General features: G+C 40.4%; 1 long non-coding RNA gene across 1 annotated transcript; it reads left to right on the plus strand.

Annotated features, from left to right (window-relative positions):
- The first annotated feature begins 2,404 nt into the window (after positions 1 to 2,404).
- LOC135310655 (uncharacterized) lies at positions 2,405 to 26,823 on the plus strand. The gene is made up of 4 exons (XR_010370751.1): positions 2,405 to 2,536; positions 14,844 to 14,928; positions 16,895 to 16,955; positions 24,712 to 26,823. It is a non-coding gene; the product is annotated as an uncharacterized LOC135310655 (long non-coding RNA).

A 26,823-nucleotide genomic window follows, 5' to 3' on the forward strand; every position in this document is an offset into this window, starting at 1 on the left:
GGTATTAGTTCATATATATGATCTTTTAAAGAAAAGGTTGGGTGACCTTTGAAAATATCGGGGAAAACATGCATTAACTTTGCATTAACTGAGTTCTTAAAACCTAAAATGGTTATGGAATATGCAATAATTGCCCATATCTTTGCTCGGACTAATACTCACAGAGAATGCATCTGCTTTTAGATCAATGTTGCAGGTTTAAACAGGATGAGGTCTCTCTTTCTGAGTTATCTAAGGACACTTCAGGAATGGGAAGACTTTTGCGGAAACAAGAGCAGGCCCTCTCTGCCATTTCAGCTGTGGTGAGGTGAGTGTCCCAGGTGTCTTCTTTCTTACCATAGAATAACCTTGTTTTGGATTATGTGACTGGGAGAAGTGTTTACAGTGTTGGGTCATGTAGCTGGGGAATGTACTTCCTAGCCATGGGCACTGGAGAGCAGGACTGTTTGCTGCCTTCTGCCCCAAAACGTGGCAGAGAACCAGCATCTCTGCCCTGCAATGTGGTGGGGATCACTTCCCCATTTTTTTCCCATCTTCACTCTCCAGGTTATCAGTGGTCTTGATCTTTCTTTCATGCCTGTGACCAAGGGAGAGATGAAGGATCACTTATATATTCTTATTGTAATGTGAGCTGGACTTCAGTGGGAAAAAGCTAAAAGATGGCTGTCACTCATGTACATAGCTCTCCACCATTTCTCCCTCCAGTTAGAAAGCCATTTCAAAGGCAGGATGCTCTGGCTGGCTCTATCCTTCTGTACAAAGCTAGCCAAGGATATGGTACATTAGCATTTTCTTTCCAGCTCAGGAGTGTGCTGTTGAAACAAATCTGCCCTTAGCTCTTCTTACCAGTTTGGTTCACATCGTGGGGTAGTCTCAGGGTGTGTGAAACCAATCCTTTTGGTTGAAACTAAATGAGGAGATAAACTCCAGGAATGTGGTAATGGGTGTTGAAACCACAGGCTCAGTTTAATGTTCTCTCGTGACTGTAGGGTTTCATCAACACTTTGACTCAAATTCAAAATAAGGGCAGCAATTTGCTTGTCATACCTAGGTTAATGACAAAGTGAGGTCTTCACATTTTCTCTCTTTGTCACAAGCGGTCACAGTCCTTACCAAAGTTCTTCCGATTACTTACTCCTTATCTTTAGGGTTCTGTGCTTTGCTATTCCTCATTTATTTGCTAATTTACTTTGCTTCTTCCTGTGTCCCATTCCATGCCTGATTAGAATCCTCTGGTCCTCTACAAAACCTACCTCTGTCTGCCTTCCCTCTCCCACTTTCACATTTCCCTAAGTCAGTTCCTGCACTAAACCAAAGATTATTGGCTTCGCTTCAAATAACAAAGCATGCATTATGTTTATTTGGAAATGACTGGAAAAAATATTAAACTTAAATAGTATTTATTTGCTAAATATGCTGATTCATTCAACCTCAAGCTTTTCAAAATCCTGATAAATTACCATTCTGTTCTGACCTTCTCTGTATAAAAATTCCCTATTTCCAACTCAAAATAAGTGATTGCTTTGTAAGCTAGACTAATTACACTAGAAACTTTTCTAAAAGTCTGAGATGTAAAGGAAATATTTTAACTGCTGTGATGAAATTTTTCCCCCTGATTCTTAATGTGGGAAAAATTTCAAAATGCTGACATTTGTCCCAGCTTGAGGATGAAAAAAATAGAAATCTAGAAATATTTTGCTTAGCAATAAAGCCATATGGTTAAGAGGAGCAAAACGCACATATGGCAACAAGATCATCTCCTGTAATTCAACCCATTAGTGCAAGATATTTGTTCAGACAGGTATGGAGTTTGATTCTCAGTTCTGTTACTGCCACCTTATTCTTATCTGGCTATTAAAAAGGCCCTGAAACGCTAACAGTAAATATAGCATATGCTCCCTTTAAAAGGTGTCAAAATCTTCTCCGTTCCTTACACCATATTAGGCTATAGTGTGTGTATGTAATGTATGTGTATTTGGTCAAAAGTTGAGGGTTGTTTTTTTTTTTTCTTATTTTCCTCAGTCTGATATTGAACAACTGTAAAAAAGCCACACGAGGAATGCAATATTTTTACACTAATGCAGAATGAAAATCTATGTGTTCTCTAACTTGTGCATACTCCCCCTTTCCTGCTGGGCAATCCCTGTTTTGACAATTCCTTATTTTGCAAAGAGTTGATCCCACTGGCTGTGGAGAGACTTCTTCATGGTGATACATAAATACAACCATAGATTAATATCCTTAGTTTCAATGGGGTTTTCAGTATGAGTGCTCAGTGGTCAGTAAAAGAAGCAAAATTATGTAATTATCCTGTATATCTAACTCCAAGTGCTGGATTTGAGGACATTTCGGTAGCTTAACCGTCATTTCTATGCACGTTTATCCCAGTTTCCTGGAATACTGCTGACAATTTACTTGGACAAGGCTGAAAGCCTTGCTAGTTCAGCTGTCAGGTTGCTGCGTACTGTGCATAGGGAAGCTGTGTGGCTGAAGGGGTAGGAAGGAGTAAAACTCTGGTCTGATTCAGGAGTCTCAGGTAAGTCCCTTCACCTCTCTGTGCTTCAGATACTGTGATACTGTTTGCTTCTCTAAAGCACTTGCAAAGCTGGATAATATTAATGGAGAACGTTAAGCAGACCTGATATAAAGTCACGGTCATTGGAGATGGCAACAGCACACTTTAACCAGCAGTATTGTTTCCCAAAGGGTATTTTCAAACAAAGTTGTACTTACTTCTGTTTTGATTTAAAAGCTGCTTGCTTACGTCGGGAAATATTTATCTCCAAGGAAACTCCCATAGATTGCAGCTTCTGCATTCTCTGTCTCCCAGCTTCTGCAAAGCCTTGTCTTCCAGTGCCTCTGCCCAGTGAAGCTGAATTGAGCTTTTACTGTTGCAAGTGTAATACTAGCATGTATTAGCTAACTTTATTGCAGAGAAGCCAAAGGGGAGAAGATAGAGCACTTGTCAAAGTCAGATATGGAGAGTACAGGTAGTACATGATGCTACCAAACCCCTCAATGTTTATTATTATTGGATAGAAAATATTCAAATTCATAAATTATGCTAAAATTCAACTGCAGTTATAATACTCTGATATTGTGAAGCAGAATGGAGTGGCAATTGAACTGGTGGTTAGTTCTAGTGACTGTGAATCTTTGTGTATTTTGATCCAAAGACTAACCCTGCTTCTGACTTTATATTCCCTAAAATAAACTTCCTGGCCACTGCAAAATTAAAGGCTGAGCTGAAAATAATACAACTTCCTAAGCTCTTGCTCTATCTAACACAGTCATTTTATTTAGCTGTGAAAATCAAAACAAAGGCATTTAAACACACTGCCAAATTGTTCCATAGATATATCTAATTTCCTTTTGTTTGTTATTTATTTTCACGTTCAACAGCTTACTATCATTCAGTCTTTGCCCTCAGGTTTGTTTGGGAACAAGGATTAAGGAGACTGTCCCAGGAGTAGATTTTACTGTCAAAACCGTCAGGATCTGTGTAAATCCATTGCGTATGTTTTAGGGGACAAATTAACAATACTATCTGAGTCTTTTGATAATGCAATAGCTAGCAGGTATGCATAAAGAAGACTAAAAGCAGTATCTGACATTATTCACTGTCAGCAAATGGCTGTTTAAATGTTAAGAAAATTATCCCAAAGTTTGGCTCTTTATAAACACCTAAGTCCACAGTACAGCTGAGAGAGTAAGTGAAATTTCTCACAGGATGAGATGTTTCTGGACAAGAGGCTAGAATGACAAAATAAATATATTTTCTGTGGTGGTAGAAGATTTGAACTGGGAGAGGTGACACATATCACTTCTACCTTACATGCATTTCTATCTCTATTTTTGCCCTAGTGCAGTGTTTGGGTTGCTACGTGCCTTAAGATGTCAGAAGGTTGTCTGCAAAAATCCTTGTGAAAAGACTCCCCACCAGAATACTTTCACACGTGTTCACCACGTGCAATCAAGCAAGCGAGAGAAAATGACCATAGCAACGTTCAATATTTAGCCTAATTTCGATTTTTCTGTAAACAAAAACCCTTCTGACAAAGAATGTCAAGAAATATTGCCCTTGGTCCTATGATAAGTCACTCTGAAGGTATTTATATAACACAGGTCTCTGACTCCTGCTCTAGCCTCTGGACCATGCCAATTCAATGTTGCTCTGCTTTCTCCTGTTGTTTTCAGAGAGCATCAACTGTGTTTTGGCTTGCTTCCCAGACAATGTTGTTCCAGAGCAGAGATTTTGACCCTCACTAGAGACAAAGACATATGAATTAAAAATAAAAAAAGAGGTAACAAATAAAACACTGGAGTTGTAGGCATGTGAAGAAAATCATAGGCAATTCCATTGGTAGACCTTACTATTAGTATGACCTCCAAACTTGGCTCAGACTTGCACACCTCCAAACTTGTATTTGCTTCTCATGGCCTGTGCTTAACCTTTGGCATGTCTTGGCTTTGAATACCAAATATTCTTGTAAGACAAAAATCTTTTCCAGCTCCCCAGGAATGGTCACTTGGGTTAATGGTAAAGGCACCTACAGTAGTAGATTAGAGGCACTGTGACGGGTCTACTGAGTCTAGCCTAGGTAGACCTACTTAACCACAAATATGCCTGTTTTCAAGTGCCTATCTTTGGAAAGACATTTTGTCAGGTGCTTAGGGAGCTCTTCAGTTCAAGCTGTAATGTACTTGGATTTACCTGCCTGGAAGCTTAAGACAGTCTGGGACTGAGGTGCAAGCTAAGTGCCTTCCACCTACAATTTATGGTCTAAATTATACGGTTTTCTAAAGGATTAAATGTGTCCCATTTATATCATGAAGCAACAGAGAACAACCCAGTCCAATGAAAAATGCTGACTAAGTAGCCCCTCAGACAAGAAAGGTCAGCATGATTGGTGTGGAGGATGGCTTTCCGATAACTTTTAATGGAAGCCATAGCGGATCCCAGTACTCAGAGTAACAAAGCACAGCATGAAGCGTTTTGTTTAACCTATGAAGGTACCGTATGTATATGTCTCCATTAATTTCCATCTTCATTGAAAGATGCCTGCTGGCACTGCCAACATTTTGAAGCACGCAGGTAGAGATCAGAGACTTCCAGCCCTTTGCTCTCTGCTTGTGTGTCACTGACATTAGTATGAGCGGTATGAGAGAAGGGGTTGGTGTAGAGCAGCACAGTATATGGGCAACTCAGGCACACACTCTGGCTCTTAATGTGGTATATTGGTGCAGGAAGATTAGAGTCAGATCAGAATTTCTAAATTTCTGATTGCTGGATACTAGAGGCATGGAAAGAGATTCAGTGCCCTGTCATTGTTTCTTCATTAGGGAATAACCTTTTATCTTGAAATGGATATCAGCAGGAGACTGAACGCTGTGAAAACAGTCCCTTTCATAGGGTAAGCAAAGGCCTTTGGTTAAAAGAGAACAACTACAGCCTGGAGAATGGGCCGGCCGAAGATTGTGATATCCTGCAAGGCACGGTGCTGTTGGTTGTCCTCTTCACAAGCCATGCTGTCAGCCCTTTGTTTTCCACATCTCCCTTTTTGTTCATTCCAGTTATCTAATTTTTCCCTTCCTCAGTGCCTTGAGTCAAGCACGTCAGTTCCCTTTTGCAGCCTTTTGTGTTCATTGATCGGACGCCGTCATCTCCTTGACTATCCTTATCTGCAACTGAACCCTCCAAACCTGTGCTTCTCTGCCCTCCTGCTCCACGAACCCCTTGCTACCCCTTACCCTGGGCTGTCGGCATAATGAAGGCTTGATTTCAATACTTCCCCTCATTTCTCTGTTCACTGCTCTGCAGGTTAATGCAGATTCCAAACTTCAACAAGCAGCTGTTAAACATGTCATTAACACTGCTTCGGCTGCAAATGAAACTCTGCTATTGGGATTATTCCGAGAGCTATAGTTTTGTGATGAGCTTTGTCAATCATAGCTGACCTGCTGTGTACAGAATGAAACTCAGATTATCTTCTTTCTTCCTCAGACTCTTGTCATTTTTTCACAAAGAATTACTATTCTACTCCCCGAAAGATTGATTACTTGCACAAATAAGAGAGTCTGAGACATTAATACAAAATTCACAGGCTTTTCTTTATCTCAAACCTGCAACTCCCTCTACATTTCCTCCTGGTAATTATATTAGAATTGTGTACACTAGGAATTGCCATCTGATTATTATGAAACTAGTTTTGTCATGACAAAAATGAGCTTAAGTCTTGTTTTTTTGGAAAATGATCAGTACAGTGCACTGGATGAGAGAGAAGGAGATTAAATCCAACTTGCTTTCATCCATGAATGCTTTCATCTCTTTTTCAAACACAGGAAATGATTACCACTGCTATAAGCTGCAGTTCATATGAGTGAAAAAGGATAAGAAAATATTGAAAATTCTGTAACCAACAGTAGGACATAATATAGGTCCCTGGTACCCACTGAGAGACATGTACTTTATTTTTCTATGCTGGCAATGTCAAGGGTTTCACATTTTAAGAGTTGCCTTCTACTGAGGTGTCATTAAGTATGGGAGAATATGTTAATTAATTTGCCATTTCTCCAGGTTAGGATTCTCTTTTATTACAAGAAAGCAAAATATGCTAAAAATTTTTCATTCAAATAGGCTGTCCTCATCAGTCACTTAATGAACCTTACTCTTGTTTCTTGCAGTAATTCTGGAATTGTTGAGTAGTCCAAAACTGAGCCCAATCTGTGCTTAATTCATGATAGTTGGAGTATATTTGGAATAAAATAGGAAACATTAAACATTGGTCTGGCAGGCTGACTTCAGTTCTTTCATGACCTATTTTAATACACTGATCTAAGCCTTGGTTTGATTTGGTTTTAACTCTAAAGCTGAGGAAACTGCTTGACCTCTTGCAGAGCACTTTTTCTTTTACTGAAGCATCATTCCCAATGAGCTCTGCCTCCCATGATATAAAATTCAATATTTGGAATTGGAGGCACCTTTGGGCAGAGCATATATTTAAATTTGAGCTCACCTCCTCTAAGACTGCAATCCAGTAAATAAAACCATTTCAGGTTTCATTTTCCTCGCCCAACAGATTTTCCCTTTACAAGGCCTGTTGAGCTTGTGTCGAAAAGTAAGTCCTGGCATTATTTCCTCCAAATCACCATTCGAAGCATTTGGGTTTGTTAAATGGTGTACCCAAGTCAGTAAGAAATTCAAACTCTCCCAGGCACCTAAGCCAACAGAGCTGCTATATGTAAGGTCACGTTCAAACCAGATCATCGCCTCATGAATCATGATCACACTCTGAACAAGCGAAAAAGAAAGACTGAGCAGAGACAGTGTGTTTCAGGGGGAGAAGGAAGGAGCAAGCCAGCAAGCAGCAAGCATAAGGTCCGAATCAAAAGAAGAGACCAGGATGACGAAGAGCGAAGGGTTGGGGAAATGTGGGTTCCTCTTCACCCCTGGAGCTGAGCTGGTAATTTTCTTCTCTTTTAACCCTTCTCTCTAGCAGAGAAAGAAAGGGAAAGGATGCGAAGTGTGGAGTGAGTGACAAAACGCTCACCAAACAAAACCTCACAATTATTAGTAATTGAATATTTCATATTTTGAGTCATTCAAGCTCTGTGAGCCCCAAATAGCACTTTTAAGTATTCAATTTTTTTCTCCATTGACTTTAATTAAGCTTGCCCCAGGCTGGCAATCCTGATGAACGTGGAAAAGGTTTTTTATAAAGGACTAAGCTTTCTACCAGTGAAGATATTTTTTTCTTCCTGAAATCATCCAGCTGTTATTTAAACTCAAACTCTTATTATGTCATCAGGTACAATCTCAGAAATATAAAATACAGATATATTAAACTGCTGCACCATAAATATTTTCCACTTGGTGACTGTGAAAATTACCATATTATTTCGAGATTCAGATATGCCCAATGAAACCTAGTATTAGCGATAAGTGACTGTACATATAGTAACTTCTGCAGGGACTGGCATGAAATGCTTTAATGATAGGATTCACGTACATACCTTCATTGATGCACCTAGTCTCATATTTTCTGCTTCTCTGTCATTTAACCAATACTACAGCCTTAACAGCAAAATGTCCAAAACAACCATAGGGTAAGACCTTTTGGGAGCAACTTTTCCCCATTATCACAGTGACACTTTTTTGCTGGCATACAGTGAATTTATTGTGCCCTCAAATTGTTGAACTCACTGACTAAACTGCTATTGATGGCAATGCACTGGTGTCCTAGAAGCCATACAAATCTGTGCTGACTGCATTTATCCCCCTATCTGTCACCAAAAATACAACTGGTTTGGTAACTATGGTCTTTTCCCTGAGACGTCAGACATTTCGGTATTAAAGCATGGCCTTTTCTTAGAGTACATAGGAGTCTTACAGAAGCGGGGAACAGATATATGGAAAAATACTTTTTTCATGTCAGTGAGTTGGATTTACTGTCTGGATACTCTGTCAATATTATTTGCTGTAACTGTTGACTTCAGTCTAGCTATATGGATTTAGACTAGTGGTGAGTTAAGATTTAAAAAGCATGGAGATCTGGAGTGCTAACAAAACTAGTTATGACAGAGTGAGAAATCAAGAAATAATCCCTGCTGTCATGCGAAGGCCAGCGCAGAGGCGAAGGGCAGGATGTCATGTCATGCAGCAACTGAGACAGTGCCGAGCCCAGTGCTTGTTAAGTAAATAGGTGGACTGTCTCTGGAGGTCCTAGAAACCCCAACCTCCTCCTGAGATCAATAATAGTAATGTTGAGGTATATGTTAGAAACTGAGTCTTTGGATGCTTGAGAAATTCCAGGGGCAGTGCTGAGGGCTTCAAAGGTGGTGGTGGTGACAGATGATTCTGATGGCTGTTCTGTAATGGGATCTCCAGGTAAGCCTCAGCATTTTGCAGCACAGAGGGCTTGCTATGAAGAACTGATTCCCCTCATAGCCTCCAAAATTGTCCTTGTTTTACGTAGTTTTATGTTGAGGTAGCTCCTATAGTACCACAGCAAACAAGAGAACACTCTAGTCTCCTCCTGAGATGCTTGAACATTACATTAAAGCCAATCTGAATAACTCTGCCCTTTTACTCTTTCCTGTCTCAGTCCATCTGCTGCAGACTTTCAGATCTTTCCAGTTAGATGGCACAACACATCAGCAAGCAGTTCCTCTGGAAACCAACCTCAAACCAAACTTGCTTCATCTGTGACTGTATTGAATAGCTTCCTTGTGGGCCTCTCAGGCTACGGCTGTTGTCTAGCCCTGTATTTGCAAGTCTGGACTTGCTTTTGCTATCTTTCAGGAAAAGCAAAACTTTTGGCCAAATTTATGCCTGTGTCTAGACAGTAACCCAAAAGGGGAAACGTATATTTGCACATAACCTAGCAGGACTATCTATGACAGTGCTACTCACTAAGCACTGAATCACTGACTTCAGCAATTACCAAAGATTTTGCAGCCAGACCTTTGTTACAATGGGCCAGGCAACCAGCGATAGGGCACTGGGCTTCTGAAATGTGGGCCACATGGGCTGATCTAGCAAAAACTGCTTTGTGCAGAACCTTACATGAGTGCTTCTCATGCTCGTGTGGGTGTAAGCAGGGTATAGTGGCTGTGTGGGGGGCTTCTGCTACAAATATAGCTTGGTGCTGATGCTGCATTAGTAGGATGCAGTATTATTAGTAGTCAAATGCAGAATCAGCTTTGAGTGGGTGACTGTGCAGCTTATCTGTATGAACTAAATTTCATCTGTGTATCAGTCTGAGCCAATATCTATACTCTAGTTAACACTAATTAATTTTTCTATCAGGGAAAGTGGTCACACCATGCCCGATTTTGGACTGCCTTGTTTTTGCAGTTGTCTGTGCAAGTCTGTGGGTGTTTTGCTCTGGTGCAGAGTCCTGGAGCATGAAGGGCTAGAGGTGACTATGAAAGGTCGGTGTGAAAGTCTCACCTACTATACCTTTCTGATTTTTTTCCCCCGACTTAATTCATGGAGATGGGGCTAGTTTCTTTCCTGCAGCCAAAATAGGAGGACTGGGTGATCCTTCAAACCTTCCTACCCCTTTTCTGAAACATTCAGTAGCCTGAACACTCAATTTCTCATCTTTGACAGCCTGTAAACTTTTCAGATTGAGTGGCACAGTCAGCAGTAACACAACTCATCTCCTGTATACTAGGGGGGAGGCCAACATGAGGGTCTGAATTTCTGTTGAGCAAGCAGAATTTAAATGGCCCTGCCCAGGCTGCAGGCAAAAAATAGATACAAATACATTGAGCATGAGAAAAAGTGGTTGGTTTTTTTTTTTTGCTGTTGCCCCTGTGCTAGTTTGGAATATTTGGGGTTACCCACACTTACAGATCTCATCATACCAAAATTATCAAATACCAAATTATTTGACTATTTTCTATGTCAAAAGTACAAGGTATTAAAAACAAGTCACAGACAATTCTTTTCCTGTAAAGGTTAGGGATTCTCAATGTACATTCAGAGCCATACACACAAGTGCAAATAAGTCAACTACCACAGCTATTTAATCAGGAGCGTTTGTTGATTTGAGCAGAGTCCCTATGCTGTGAAATGAAAAAAGAAAACCAAATTTTCTTGAGCAATCTTGCTGTTCCTGCTTCAGGTGCTAGGCCATTTCACTAAAGCAGCTCAGACGAGAATGTCATTAGTTCTTAAGCCCCAGGTGAATTTGCCACTGTTCCACATGATTAAGCCAGATAATTGTGTGTTGATAGCGAATGTGGTTGGTGAAATACAATTTCTGGGACCTTCCTAAACAAACACAATGTAGAAGTGAGTCAAAGTGCTGTCATTTCAGTCCTTTGTCACAGGCTTTGCACTTGCAGACATCGCTGGTGAGGACTGGCGAATAATTCTGTGGCGTGTCACTGTGCTCTTAAAGGTGACCCAGCTCAGAAAGTGGATCATACATCTTTTGGCATGCAGTTTAAGGGAGGAGGGGGGAAAAGGCCTAGTTAATGTGCCTGTGAACGATGCAGACTTCTACCATTAGCCCGTTTTAAACTCTGCATGCTGGAGATTGCTTTGTCTTCAAATAACTTTACCATTCCAGACAGTTCTTTCAGAAGTGATTAAAATGCCACAAGTAATGTGCAATTATATATCCTGAGAAGCAAGTCACTGAAAACTTTTTAAGAGCTATTTTAAGCAGGGTTTCTCTATCAGGGCAATGCAGGCGCAGTAAGCAGACTTCTGGGACTGTATCCTGTCTCTGCTGACTTTCTCTGTGACCTTGAGAGGATAACTAACGATTTGATTTTTGGTCCTGATCCGAGAAGAGGCAGGACCCTAGATTTAAATTATTATTTTTTTTTTTAATTACAGGTAGATTCATAGCAGTGATAGCTTCAGCAGGCACAGTACTTCTGCTTATTCTCCTGGCCACTTGTTTCTACCCTGGTGCTATACTGCCACAAAATCGTATTTGGTACATCACAGCTGGGGACAGGCTTGGTGGAAACACAGGCTCCTCTGCCCCCAAACAAAGGTATTTTTTCAGCGTATTTAGTTCTCTGATCCTATCTACCCTATGGATCACCAACATTTGTGCTGGACCAGTGCAAGATGTACAGGTAGGAACAAACAAACTTGTTTAGAACCTTAGAAAGGGAGAGGGGTTGATTATATTGGCACTGCTGCCAAAAACCTGTTGCGATCTTACGTGTAAAACAGAGCGGCTAATACTGAAGCTGGCATTGTGGGGATTATATATTGTAGTAACATCCTCTGAGATCTTTTGATAAAAGTCACAGTGGAAATGAAAGGCATTAGTGGACTGATTCTACTCACTAACACTGGTCATGAGATGTGCAAAGTGATCAGTCCTTAATGAAGGAGTCCATTTTTACAAAAGCAAACAAACAGAAAGGAAGAGACATAATAGAAGCTGATTTTCCTGATTTAGCTACATTACACCTTCTGTATGCAGCAGTGCCAAGAATATCTCTCCTTTGAGTTTTAGGCTGCATTTTTTTTCCTAGTTACCATATTTATTGGAAGCTGGGAAAGGTGGAGATGTTTCTGGGACAAAGTGGTGCCTCCAAAACACGCAGTAAGGGTGTCTATATCCTGGTGACGCACGTTATGAATCCACCAGACTTTGCAGAGCAACCTTGAAAACAAAAGTCAAGTTAAAACATGTGAGCATGTGCACATGCACATGTGTGCGTGTTTGTGTGTGTGCACACCTGTGTCTGTAGCTCACCTACAAAGCTGTGTTTGCCAACAAAAATAAGGAGAATACAAATAGGCAGGGAAAGGACTGGAGGTGCAGGAAAAGAAGAAACCGCCTTCCCTTTTTGAGTACATTAGAAATATTGAGCAGATTATTATTTTTAACTCATTTCATCCAGTAAGAAGGCATATATTATGTACAATCAGTAGCCTGCAGTATTATCTGGCAGTCCTTGTACCGGACGAGGAAAGGAGTTTTGTCTTGTGGTTTATGATGCCATTAGTTGTTGGTTGTTTACCTGTGCAAGCTAAACATTTGCAGTGTGCATTCTTCATTCCTGTGTCTGTCTTCCCCGTCCCTTTTCCTCCAGACTTACTTTCTTGAATTACACTGGTCATGTATCTCCCAAGACACTGAACAAGGAGTCCCTTGAAAGATCATTTCAGCTTCATTTCATGGGCTGGCTGGGGTCTCTGGGTAGTATGGCTACTGTTTTAACTTCTGAAAATATTTTTCACCAAAAGCCAAAGTACTGAATGAGAATCATAGAATCATTAAGGTTGGAAAAGACCTCTAGGGTCATCAAGTCCAACCATCAAACCAACACCCCCATGTCTCCTAAACCATGTCTTGAAGTGCCACCTCTACACATCTTTTAAATACCTCCAGGGGTGGTGACTGCCCACTCTCTGGGCAGCCTGGTCCAGTGCCTGACCACTCTCTCAGTAAAGACATTTTCCCTAATAGCCAACCTAAACCTCCCCTGAAGCAGCTTGAAGCCGTTTCCTCTCATTCTCTCAGTAGTAACTTGGGAGAAGAGACTAACACCTGCCAACTGTTCACACCTGCCTTCTGGGTAGTTTATTAATATTCAAAGGTGAGTGAAGAAGCCAAAATGTGTGTACCTTTAGCAAGCAGGTATGGCTTTATCTAGAATAAGACAAAGTGATTACATTGACAGTATGGCAAGCTGGCTTAAAGCATGTGACTTCAATTAATTTTAATTAGATTGGAGTAAAAGAAAATTTTAATTTTGATGGCTGTTGCAGAGCTGAATCACAGAGGAGTAATGGAAACTTTGTATCTTTAACTATGTTGCCTGATTCAGCACACACAAGATTTGAGGGAAAACATTATTATATAGGTTTCTTTCAGCGAAGATGCTCAGAATTGCCACAGGGACTGATAAGCCCTATTAAACATAGACAAACTATATTATGCAGCAAACTGAATATATGTTTAATTAATTTGAAAAAAAAAAATAGAAAAAGAAGTTGTTAGTTTTTGCCATGATCTAAACTTCATGATCATCCCTCATGCTGAAGGATGATAAAATTTTTTTTCCTGAGAAAAGCAATTCTTGCTAACACCAAGTCTTCTTGAAGACAGCTTTTTGGTTGGTAAGAGTTTGGAGTGTAAGTATAGTCATCAGCATCAAAAGGCAAATAATTTTCTGATTCTTCATCAATTATTACTAATAATATCTGTTCCTCAAGGGAACAAAACCGCTGTGGAGCCAAATGGCCAGAGTAGAGTCCTTAAAGCAAATTCCAAACAATGTCAAAAATAAAAAAAAAAGAAAAAGGGGGTGGGGGGAAATCCATTGTCTATAGTCCTGTCACAGCTGCCCTAATGGCATCACAATGTGCATTTTAGAAAAAAGCAGAGGCAGTTTTTAACAATTTCAAATAATTGTGTGAAAATAGCCTTGATCTCTCCTTAAACTGCTAAATCTTTTTAATGCTTCTCAAAAAAAAAAAAGGCTCCAAATGGGTTTAAACAGCTTTGATGAATGTGAAACTTATCTCTCTGCTTGTAATATTTCCAGAAATAGTGCTATTAAGTTGATTTGTGCATGGACACATATCATTAGCAAATTGGACCCTTTATGTTAAAAAGGTTTTAGTCAGTGTTAACTCTTTGGGTGGAAACCATGTTCTAAACAGGCTTCTAGAGTACAAACCTTGAGTTCTATAAAATAAGGCATTGATCTCTCTTACCCTTAATATTCAGTGTCATGGGCATTGCATGTCAGAAACTATGTTGGTCACTGACACAAACTTGCCTTTTGCATATGCCTGAAGGCAGTTAGCATCCGCATGCTGAAAGGTCTTCTGACACCTCCTGCAGCAGAGAGGATTTTTCCATCTATCACTGAGAGTCTTTTCTGCTTATTGGAGGTGATTGGATTCCTTGAATTCACACAGGAACCAACCATAGGACCATCCACAGCTACTTTACACAAGCCCACAGATCCGGTCCCCAGACACAATTCAGAGCAGACACCTACTCCCCTTCCCTCTGGCCTTTATTCTGGTGAGGCGCTTTTAACTTTGGGCACTGAGAAATCTACTTTTCCCCTTCTGTGCTTCTTTTTTGAATTCCCAGAAGACAGGTTATTTCAATGCCCATACCTGTCTAGGGATTAGAGAATAACACAGTCCACAGCTGCCATGTCATTCCTTGTTATTCCTGTTTAATTGCTCACTGCTTTGTTTTTCCCTGTTAAAGAAAAACAATAATTTTGTTTTCATACTATTTCAGCAGTGTTCCATACTGAAGACTAATGTCACAGTTTCCTGAATACAAACTAAAAGAGCTAGAGCCACAGATTTAGTTCGCCACACTTTTGTCCAGCAGATTCAGACAGATGGTATCAACCAGTTGGAACACTCCTAGTTATAAGCCATTAAGGTGAGCAGCGGGTCAGAGCCTTGCAAAATAGGTAAGTACGTATTTGCTTATAATATGAATTTCTAACTACTGAACAGTATAATTTAGTAGAATGGAGGCAAACCAATTTTTGTTATGAAACTCTTGGAATACCAATTTCCGACTCTGGTGATCAGAACTATTCTTGTTTTCAGTTAGCTTTATTGTAAGAGTGAGTGCATTAGCAGAGAATGTCTTCCTTCCATTTACAGTAGGGTATTCCTCAGACATCTGAGTAACTCGATTTCAATTCTTAAGAGCCTGCTCCAAAACTTCCACAGATTTCAAGAGGTTTTGATTGCGCCTTTAACTGCCCATCCCTATTGCAGGTTTTCTTGGGTTTGAGTGAAAAGCTGAAAGAAGAGACTCTTACAAGCAAAAAGCAATTTTGTTAAGCTATACTTTCCTCTAGACCTATATTATTTTAATTCAAGCTCTTCAGGACAAAGACTATCTTTTCTTATCTGTCTGCAATGTACATACAGAAAATGAAGTCCTGTGCTTGACTGGGTCTCCAGTTTCTGTTATAAGGTAAATAATGAATCCTACTTGTTTTAGATTTCTAACACATCCTGACTTTCTTGTTCTTGCCTTTTAAACTGAAGGACCCTTGAGGCAAGGGCTGACTTTATTTATGACAGATAACATGATGTATGCTGTTGGACATTAATTATAAAAAGAAACCCAAAATGTAACAAAACCTTCCACAGTAAGGAGACAATTCTAAGGGAAATTTTGCAACAGTTTTAAATGTTGTATGGTATTATCAGTATTAACAGCTTTATTAGAGCCTTGTATTAACAAGTCTTAGTACACTATATTAGCAGCAGCTGGCTCTGCATTAATTATCTACTAGTTTAAATGTGACAGCAATATGTATTTATAGTAGTCAGAAAATTTGTCATTATCTTAGCTAACTTTACCTCAGTAAAGTGATTCAAAGTATTGTAAACTACAATGATAAAGTGGCATATGTCATCAGTATAACTACTCAGTAATGCATCTTAATCTACCCCAGTGAAGTCCAGAGTACCTTTAAGAATGACCACTCTACAGATACTTGTCATTTAGTATAACATGGAGCAATTACATCACCAGCCTTTAGAAATCTGGAAAAGAGTGTCTTGCTTGGGACTGGATCAACACAATCCCAAACCCTTTAGATTCTTGAACTAAACTAAATATTTTGTTTCAGATCTGTTCAACATTATCTGTGTTGCCCTACAGTGTTGTTGTGTCTAACATCCCAGTGACCAATATCTATTCAGAAACATCTCCGTGGCTGATTACATTTCACAAGATGCAAACAGATGTCTTTTTTGGGGTGAACCTGGTGATTCATGTGGTGATGTACCTTGTGGCACACTCAGAAAATCTGTCCATAGTGAAAAATTAATAATGCAAGACATCTATACTCCAGCCTTTCTGAGGTATCAAGATCGTATCAGGGGGACTTACACTGGTATTGAACTGAGCTAAAGTGAAATGCTTTGGTTTCATTCAAAAAATGTTCAGTGTTGCAGTTTTGTAATATTCAGCATTTCCTTTAGATCAGAAATACTAAAATGGCATGTTTTGACATTTCTGAACTTTATGATTTTCAGAAGTTTCAGTAGTCAATGTTTGGCTTTCTGTTGCAAATTGGGATAAAAGCAAATATGAAGACAGTGAAATTTTCAGTGGGACTGAAAACACATGTTCTTTCAGCCCCATCTGTATCCTGATTCCACATAAAAAGAGTTTCAGATATTTGCCAGGGATACTGAATTTTGACTAGTTTCACTTTATTTCCTGACAATATAAAACAGTGGGGATGCAACATTTGTATAACTGTAATAAGTGACTTTGTTTATTAGCCAGCCTTCTCAGAAGTGGAAATTTTAGCATGAGAAAATGAAAATTCAGCATGTTTGTGTTTTGCTGGAAACGTATAAACTTGAGCCTTTCTTCTTGCGATGTTTATGTCTCATTTTCCCCAGGGGATCCAGTGTTTCTGCCTGATGTGCCCCTATGCCTGCGCAATTCTTAAGCAGAAAAAAAGTAAGTGGAGAAGACGCTTCTGCTGGGAATACCTGCGCTGTGTGGGGATATACCAGCTCCAGGCCTCTTTTTTGACAACATCCTTGGGAAAGATTCAGGCACAGGGATTCCTGCAGAGAATCAGGCAATTGAAAATCACTTTCTGATATGTCTTTAGGATCTCTGTCATCCTCAGCTGCAGTGTATAATCTCATCTTCAGTGTCTTCTACCATTGTAGAAACATGTACACTGGGAAAGAGTGGAGGTTAAGTATCTGTCCTCTGTCTTAAGTGAACAGCAAAGGAAATTAACCCATTGCAGCCTACCTGCTGCATATATAGAGGCATGTTTGCAAACAGTCACGGCACTGCTCTACAAGAGAATGAACTTCTTCCCATGCCTGCTCACATTGGGAGGTTCACCTTGCTCCTGTAGAAAGAAGGGTGAGAACAATACATCTAATTCCAGTGAGCTGTTATCTGTAACATCCTCCACATCCTGACACTATGACACTGAAAAACAGTATCACCTCTCTAACAACCCACCCCATTCATAAGATTTCAAGATACACCAAGTTATTCATCATCTCGCACAGAGTACAGAGTCTCAAAGTGCCAAGGGACATACAACAATGCACGCGTTTCGCAGTGTGCTGGAGAATCCTGTGTGATTTGCTGTGTGGGATTTACACCCCTCATTTTTCCCCTAGGGCTTTGTTATTTGACAACAATTCAAACTCCAGTGCAGCAGGCAGGGAAACTTCCCCTCTCCAATGGTGATGTTCCCTCTCCCACCTCTATCTTTGTCACATTTTAGTTGTCTCTCCAGCATGGCAGGTAGACTTCCTATGTACAGGCAACTCTCAAGCTGCAGTATTTAGGGGCAAGTGAGACAGTCCAAGGGATAAGCCAGCTAAAGCACAATACGGAAGATATATAAATGAGGCTGCTCAGACGATGAGGTGCCTTTTCTTTTGAAAGGCTGGAAGACTGCTTCTTGAGGAGAACAGGGGCAGCTTCAAACAGCCTTGGGCTGTGTTGACTCTGATGTGAGTAGCATGTTTTCCATATCACTCACCTTGTACCTCTGTGGTGAAGCTCAGGATGCTGGGGGGAAAGCCCTGCAATGCAGACAACCCATGCATGCATAGCTGAGAACGTACTTTAGTCAGCCAGTGCTTTTTGTGTTTTTTTTTGTTTCGGTTCGTTTCTTTGTTGTTGTTGTTGTTTAATTTTTATGGTTTTGTTTTTTGTTTTTTGTTTTTTTAAATACACAGGTATATTCAGCACCAACGCTTACAGCTAAAAATGGGAGTCTGACCAACTCATGGACTGGTTGGCTGTGTTTCCACCTGCCCAGGGTGGGAGCTTCTCACACAAGCTATCCCATATGCACATCTCCTAAATCTGTGTTCAGCAAAAAGTTCTGGTGGCCTGAACACCTTAATGAATCTGTTGGTGGTGATACATTGGGTTGCTGTGATCCTCCTAACACACACCTCACATTTACAATAAACCAGGTGCTAAATTTGTGCTGATGCCATATCCACCCTGCAGAAGTTGAGGATGCAAGCATTGCAGTTGTGGAAATTCCCCTGGTATGACCCCTCCTGCAGGACTCAAGCAGCTTCCTTTGCTCTGTGAATACCTGAGAGGTTCACCACACAAGCCAGTGGCAGGCGGCTACTGTAGGCTGCCCATTTTATTTTACTTTATATTATATTATATTATTTTATTTGGATTTTAAATATCAGAAGGGCTCTCCATGGGTGCAGAGCATGGGTTTAGCCAAACCTCAGTCTTATTTGGAAAGTAGTTTTTAATACCCATCTGGAGTGTGGGTGAAGGTGAAAGTTGTCAGGCTGTGAAAAATGGAATTGGTGTTGGCTGACCTGAAATAGGCCGTAAAGTTCTATTCCTCACAAAGGCAAGATATATTATTGCCGTAACACCATTATTCCGCTCCATCACTTTTAAACCTTGTTCCCATTATCTGCAAGTTAAATATAACCCTATGTAAAAACAGGAAGGACAGCGCTAAGTTGTCCAGCTTAACAGCACACACTTAAAACATAATAGAGCACTTGTTACTGTATTTTATGGAACGGAAACTCCAAATGTAAAGATGTATTAAGGAAATATCTCAAAGTTATTAGGGAAGGATATTTACAATTACAGATTGCTTTATATTATGCTTTTATGAACATCTCAGGAAATGAAATAGCCCTCAGCTGTAGAGAGTGAAGAGGGAGGTAATTTTCCTTAATACGGGTGATAAAATTAATCTGATTGAAATCGCTAGCGATTATTTCGCAGAATACTGAGTGGCAGTACAATCACTTACACTCTTTTATATTTTTTTAGTCAAAGCTCGTGTAGATGAAAGCTAATTACAAAGTAGTGATGTGAAGCGCTAAGGAAATAGTTTGTATAGCATAGAACAGGCACAGCTAATTGGGGTTTGTGATTACACAGATTGTTGTTAGGGAGAATTAACTACCAGCAGTCTCTCCTGCAAAGCTTCTCATCAAGGGAAAGTAAAAATAGACACTGGATCTGTTATTTATCTAATTATGCTATGAATATTTTCACAAGCATGTTACACACTCTCGAATGGTTTGTTGTTCAAAAACTTTCAGTCTCATGTTGCTTCTGATCAAAGTATCAATATGAAGTTTCTGACATTTGATTTTTTTTCACTTAATATTACACGCCTAGTCCTTCCGCTCCACAAATCTATGCCTGGGAACTGAATGGTGTGAATTTGGACATCTATATATAACTCTGTGGCAGTGGGAATAGATCAAAACGATTATTAGAAAGGTGACTGGACAGAGAAGATTGCAGTGAATGACCAAAGTAAGAAAAGCCAAGATAGGCTTGAATAGCACTGAGAAATATTTTCTTAGCTGTTACTGTTTAAATCATTGTACAAGCCTACTGACAACTAAAACCTTGCAGATATGCAAAAAGGCAGGCCTTTGTTTTACACTGCTCTCTACAGAACAGGAAGGGGTGGAGGGAGGAGATGTTCCATATGGAGATCCTGATCTTGTAAACTAATCTGCATGGGAGACTCCTTATGCTGCATGGAGCTTCACTGAAATCATTAGGACTCTGTGTGGTGCAGTGTGTAATCAGGCTGATAATAGAAGCTCATTGAATTTGTTACATGTTTTGCTTTGCTTTGTTACTGCTTTTTACTTGCTGACCTGGAGTAGCTAGCTGAGATTGGAAACTGTCGCGTGATAAAGTTTCAGAGGAATCCATAAGAGCTAATACAGGAAGCTGCTTAAAGTCCTAATTTCTGGTGGGTTATTGGATTAATGGATATTACTTACTAACAGATTCAGAAAATTTTGGTCACCCCCAGAATAGCTGCGAGTATTTTGGAGGAAGGCCTCTGAAGATCTTACCGGTGCATTTTTAATATGTTAGTAGTCCTAGCTTAAATGTTTGTCAGTCTCCATAGAAGTTCTCGAGGAAGGGGTAAGCAATCATGAAATGCTTAGGCAGTGGCATTCAAACAAGTTGCCAAGCGCTAATATCACTGCTGAAAGGAGCACCACACCTTCCTGTGAGCATTGCTTCCTGGGATTACTGCCTCTCAGTGGAAACCAGATACTTTTATCTCCACGCATATAACATCTCCCTGTACCATCCTTCAAGAACTACTTGTATAACACCCAGCTGCATTCTGTGCAGGGGCTGGATGCTCAGTACTTGTAAGACGTCTTAGGAGAAAACTGCAGCAGAGAAGTATTTTCCATCTGCATAATCTCCATTTTCTGTGTTATACAGAATGTACAGTCTTTCAGACTCAGTTTAGAAGCCTGAAGATGAATGGGTATTTCATAGCAGTTTAATAATTCATATGCAAGTTAAAAGCAAAAAGTGTCAGAAGCGGCTTCTGACTTAGGGTGGTCAATTTGAGGCACTTGGGTTCAGGTTTGCTTTGTAAAAATTCTCAGTTCCCACAATCTCCACTCTGAATTAAAACTGAAATGCCCCAAGTCAAAGGACCATTTTAGCATAAGCTCATATGCTTTTATTTTGCTCTCCTCTTTTCTTCTATTTTTTTCTGAAAAATCCTCAGGCAACAACTTGCTAAACTGTGAGTTGTCCCATAATCCTGCAGCTCCCAAACTTATTTGAACTAATAGAACTGAAAACTTCTGTAGTGCTCTAAAAATTAGTCCTGCTGTCAAAATCCCCCTATACCCAGAGGTACTTCTAGCTGGCTGGATATCATGGCAGGAGCCTGAGCCTATATCTTAATGTAGGCTACCAAGGCTCCTGTGGGATTAGGACCAGGTCACTTGGGCCCATCCATGCACCAGCCCTCACTGACAAGTCTCACCCTCACTACAGCCTTACTGTCTGTGCTTCTGTGGAGCACAGTAGGCACATCCTGGGACAGGTGATTTATACTCCATGCAAATAAACCCACAAAATTTGAGATGCAGCAGAAGTTACTAACCAGCAATACAAAAAATACTATTCCATATTCACAGAAAACAATAGATGCACTAAAATGATTGTGACGGGAAAGTGTTTTGTACCTTTGAATAAAAAAGTTGACAAGAAAATATATATACAGACCAGAGCAAAATTTTTCCAGGGAGGCTTTTTAGTCTGGATAGTCAATTTAAGACAAGCTGGGTCTGATTTTCCAATGTGCTGAATTCCTGCAGCTGTCACTGACTTCACACAGATATGCCCCAAAACCAAAGCAATAAATATAGCATTAAATGCTTGTAATAGTGCTGGTCCCCCAGCCCTGGTCCCCCATCCCCTTTCGAGGAGCAGGACCACTGTCCCAGCGGAGCCCCTTTGAGAGGAAGGCTGGGTACTCATACTTTGTAACTTGCATCCTCTCCTTAAGACTGGGGTACGGCTTCCCTTTGTGTTCTCTGCCTGGGACCATGTTCTTACAGGGGTGGAGGGAAGAAGCATAAGGTATGTGTGACTGTGAATGGACCACGTCTACATACAGTACTGTTGGTGACCACAGCATACAACAGCCATGCCTAAAAAGCCCACATAAAGCAAGTCGTGTAGACACTGGAAAAATGCATCTTGCCCTCTACTGAGGGAGTGGACAGACTTGTAGCTACTGCTTGAGCCCTCTGAAGTGTCGTCCCCCTCTAATGGGGCTTGTGTAGTGAACAGTAACTACCATTTTAATTAAAGCCACCTTGTCATGGAAAATCCATGCATCACAAGCATCAGGAAGATGAAAAGGAGCCTCAGCTGTGTCACCCAGTCCTAGGGGAAAACTCAGCAGAGACTTGCAGCCAGTCACTGTTTCTGTTCCTACGGCCAACAGCTCATGGTAGGCATAATAGAAGAGGCTCTCATTTTTCATGTGAGTACGCAGAGGACATACTGGATCAGACAAGTTGTCCACCTTCTTCAATAAACTGTTTATAAAATTGGCTAGCTTTAGACAAGCATGACAGAAACTCTGCAGTAGGTTGTTACAGAGGCAACTTGCCCACAGGGAAAATTTCCTCCTAATCCGCAGACTGTTTCATGGCCTGAAGCATGTGAATTTACATTCTTTCCGAAAGTCTTGGAATATTTTTTGTTTGTTTGTTTTTCTGCTCTTTGCTACAATAACTGTAGTTATTTTGGTTGTTGTCCATAAAAGTTCAGTATATGCAGTTTTACAATATTGTGTCACACACTTGTACATAAATATTTATTTCAAACAGAAAATAAGTACAGGTATAATGTAAAATTATACATTTATTCATACTGTTATTAATGGGCTGACACTAGCAACACACTGTACTCTATACATATTAGCAGTTTTACTGCCATTCTGTATGAGCAGAAGATAAAAATTATATTATATGAGTGTATGCAAATCATGAAGGGTCTGGACCTGTGCTAGGTAATTTGCCTGTGCTCCTCTACTTTGTCCACTTCAGGTGACAGCCACTGAAAATTAAATGGTTTTCAATAAAAACTCTGTAACCTGAAATGAATCCCTACAGGATAATTAGAGTATCTTGCACATAAAAAGTAATCATGCCTCTTCCACTTGTGAAGAACCCTCCACAGCTGATCAGCAGCCCTGGAGTGCGGGTCAAGCTAGATCTGTAATGCCCATGAGATGTACCACTGAGCTGAGAGGTGTCACTGTGTCACACTGCTCAGGGACATATCCTTCCTCAAGCACACACTTTGGTTTGCTGCTCTGTGTACTTTTTGCACTGCTGTTCTTCATGGCACCGATTCCACCGTGCCTCCTGCTTTCCTGTCCCAGCAGTCCACCCTCCCCAACAGCACTTGCACTAGGACAAAGTGTGCCTTTCCCTATCTGACTACCTACATTAAAAGTTCTGCCATCACTAAGGGTCTTAGGGTTAATTCGGTGGAAAAAGAGTTTGTTCCATCCAACTCAAGTCCTAAATATTTTGAGACCTACTTAAAGTTACAACTTACATGTCAGCTTTTGGGAAAATATAAGCCTCATTGCCAGGCTTTGGATCTGGCAGAAAACTGGGCATTCCTACTCCAAAAGCCACGTGCTCATAAAAATACGACACTGATTCTGTATCAGGGTATGCTAACTCTCAGTACCACTTGTATCTTAGGCTCAAATCTGTCCCATCACTGTCATGGGACTTTCAACTCAGAACATGAGACAGACAAATGCAAGTCTTCCCTCAGTCTGCAGTGCAGAAATGCCCCAAATGAAACAATCAAAAACCAGTCAAAAATAACTTTGACTTTGCATTTTTAAAGAAACTCTTTCCTATCAACTAACGGGCCAGAACTCAGTGAATCTAATGAACTGCAATATTGATATTGTCATTATTCCTGTATATTACATAGACACCTAATTATGAGCACCTTTGCAATATAGTAAAGACATTCCCAGAGACTTACAATCCACAAAGGACACACATGAAGGATAAAGGAGAGGAAAAAAGATTATTACCTCATTGATTTTAAGATGACAAACTGAGGCAGAGGACTAAAATACTTGGTTTTGGAGCCATTGGCTTGGGGAGTCAGTTTTCACGCTCAGTGATACCCACAGAGCTGAACATGTGGTACAAAATCTGAGCAGAATCCTTGCTTTGATTTGTGTTCGTGTGGGCTTCAGGATCAATATGTCTCATACACTGTACAATACAGATGATTCGGGAATGATTTTTCTGGTCCTATGTAGAGTTCTTAGTGTTTCAGCTTTGCATGGAGCTGACTGTGAAATTTTTCATGAAAATTAGGATGAGAAAGCTGCAAAGTCACTGCTCGGTCATTTATCAGGCTTATAAGAGGTGGGGAGTTCTGCCAAGTCAGGCAGAGACGGGACTAACACGTATGGATGGGATTCATTCCTCTTGGCTAGACATATAAACTTCCTCAGTGCAGAGAGATATGTACCTCTTGAGATCAGTTTACCCCATCCTAAGAGAGACATGTAAGATGAATCACGCTCTGGAATAGCTTATCTTGGCCTAATGCATTTTAGGTGCCTACAGATTTGCAGGATCCCACCCTGGCCCAACGCACCCCAGGTGACTGACAGTTTAGCAGTTGCTTTGCAATGATTCCCTTCTAGTTACCTCTACTGGAGCTACTCTGGTTTGTGCAGATGGTGAGGGACCTTTGGCAAGGAGAAACTGACAAAGGCAGGACCTAGAACACCAGGGCAACCTTGGTCTAAATCTTTGTTTCATCTCAAACACGACATGAACTGGTCAATTATATCTGATGTTAGTGCTCTAACCAATATGATTGTTTATATTTTTTTCTCCAGATTAAAAAAACAAACAGAACAAAACAAACCTCAGCAGAGATCCTGATTACCTTTCATCATTAAAGTTTTGCCATGGATTATCCTTCTGAGCCAAACATTTCTGGCTGCTATATAATGTTGCCTGATTTCCCCTTTGGTGCTCCTGGCAAGTCTGGGCAAGACCCTCTCCACAGGAAATGTGCCTGCGTCCAGCATTGAGTGGATCAACACACTGGTGCTCAGAGCTTCTAATGCATGGGTTCAAATGCCTAAAGCTTTCCTGCTTCGTCCAAAGTGTACTCACGGCTCTCCTCCCTCTAAACAAAACGGCTGCGACACTGTGTTTCTATAACGCACTTTTGTTCTGTTTGTTTTCCGTGCTGGCTGCCCTGTCCCATACCAACCACTCACACACATGTCTAGGGTGGTTCAGGAGAACCTTCCTGTACCAACAGCCACCCATTCCCAGGCAGGGGGAGTTCAAGGGTAAGAACATAAATTGTTTCCTCATGTCCTGGAAGCTCGGTGTGGTTTTACTATAGCTTCTTTACAGGTAGTAACTGAGCCATTATGAGCATGATGGAAATTAATGCATATACTTGGAGGACGACAGGCTGTATTTTAATGTAGACCTTTTTATGATGCATAATACTGACTCTATGAATACATGAAGATGCAATTTATTTACACCTTTGGTTTGTTTATAAAAAATGCCTTATGCATATACTTTACAGCAGTACCGCTTTTAGTCCACACATATAAATTATCTACTAACTACCATGCACCCACAGGCTCGGTGGGATTCATGTTAGTGATGAGAAATATTGCCAATTGCATCCTCTGAAGTTTTGGGTTCACAATGGGCTTTGTCCTGAGGTTTTTGTCATGATGTTTCTAATACAATATATATTCAGTAAAGAGGAAGAAAAAGGGAAAAAGCTGTCAGTGTCTTGTGGGAGTCTCTCTTCAATTCCTTGCCTGTGGTGCATTTTGCTCGAACATTGCTGTACTAAGTTTTATCTCCATGTTTATCTATCTGTCTACACCAGAGGATATATTGACCAGGATATTATTCCCCACCTACATCTGCTTTGTTGTGGCTCTTAAATCTTCATTGTTACCTAATCCCTTGACAAGCTCTACAGTGTTCAACTCCTGGGTGCCTCTACTACAGTACACAGCAGATTTGCATATAGCTAAATCACCCCATGAAGAATTCCCTTGGTGCCCATTTTCTACTTAAACTGGTGATTAAGTACCTCTATCTACTACAATTTCAAAAGCATCAGCATGTTCCTGGGTGCCTATTTTAGCTGGTTGAAGAAGTAATTTAGTTTTCTTGGGAAATGTCAAAATTTTATTGTTTTTTCCCCTCCAATGTTCCCCATGCTGTTTTGTTTTCTCTTGAATAGAAGAGAGCAAAGCCATGTATTTCAATGACACCAACAAGAATAATAAAAAAGGATAGATGGGGGGGTGCCTCTTCTTTTGGGAAAAAAAATAATCCCACACCACAATTAGCAAAAGAATGAAGAAAATCTAAGCATTTTTATTGAAAGCTAAACAATTTCTCATTTTTTTCTGTTATCTGTTTCTGGTTTTCTCATCAATAACCAGCACATTTGGTGGGAAATCTGTGTCTTGTTAAAAATATCTTCCAAGAAAAATTTTTCAGCAGCCTGAGACTATATGTACATTTGTGTACAGAGACATAGTATTAGAAATCCACTTATATAAAATAGTAACCTTCACAGTTAAAAAATGTTGAACCATCTGAATGCTAAAGCTAAGACTGCACACACACTCTTAATTTAATTCTCTTATGTATTTGCCTAACAGGTCAAACTTAAATTCACCTACACTCTTTGGCCTTTGTAGCCATTCGCTGGAACAAAGCAGCAGTCACTGTAGGAGATCTGGGCAGATGAACGTTTTCTTTGCCTTGAGGGAAACAGAGTCACTGTTCACAGCTGCTCTGACCCCACTTCCCTTTCTGGTTGACAGCACGGACAGCGTGGCTGCACAAATGGGCAGCATCGGGGCTCTGCTTCAGCTCATGGCAGTGGGCAGGTCAACTGATGTGAGAATGTCTGTCTTCTGAGGTGGAGGTGTTCGTACCTGGCTCTGGACAGC

This window comes from Phalacrocorax carbo, chromosome 1 (assembly GCF_963921805.1).
Source record: "Phalacrocorax carbo chromosome 1, bPhaCar2.1, whole genome shotgun sequence".
Classification (NCBI taxonomy): Eukaryota; Metazoa; Chordata; class Aves; order Suliformes; family Phalacrocoracidae; genus Phalacrocorax; species Phalacrocorax carbo.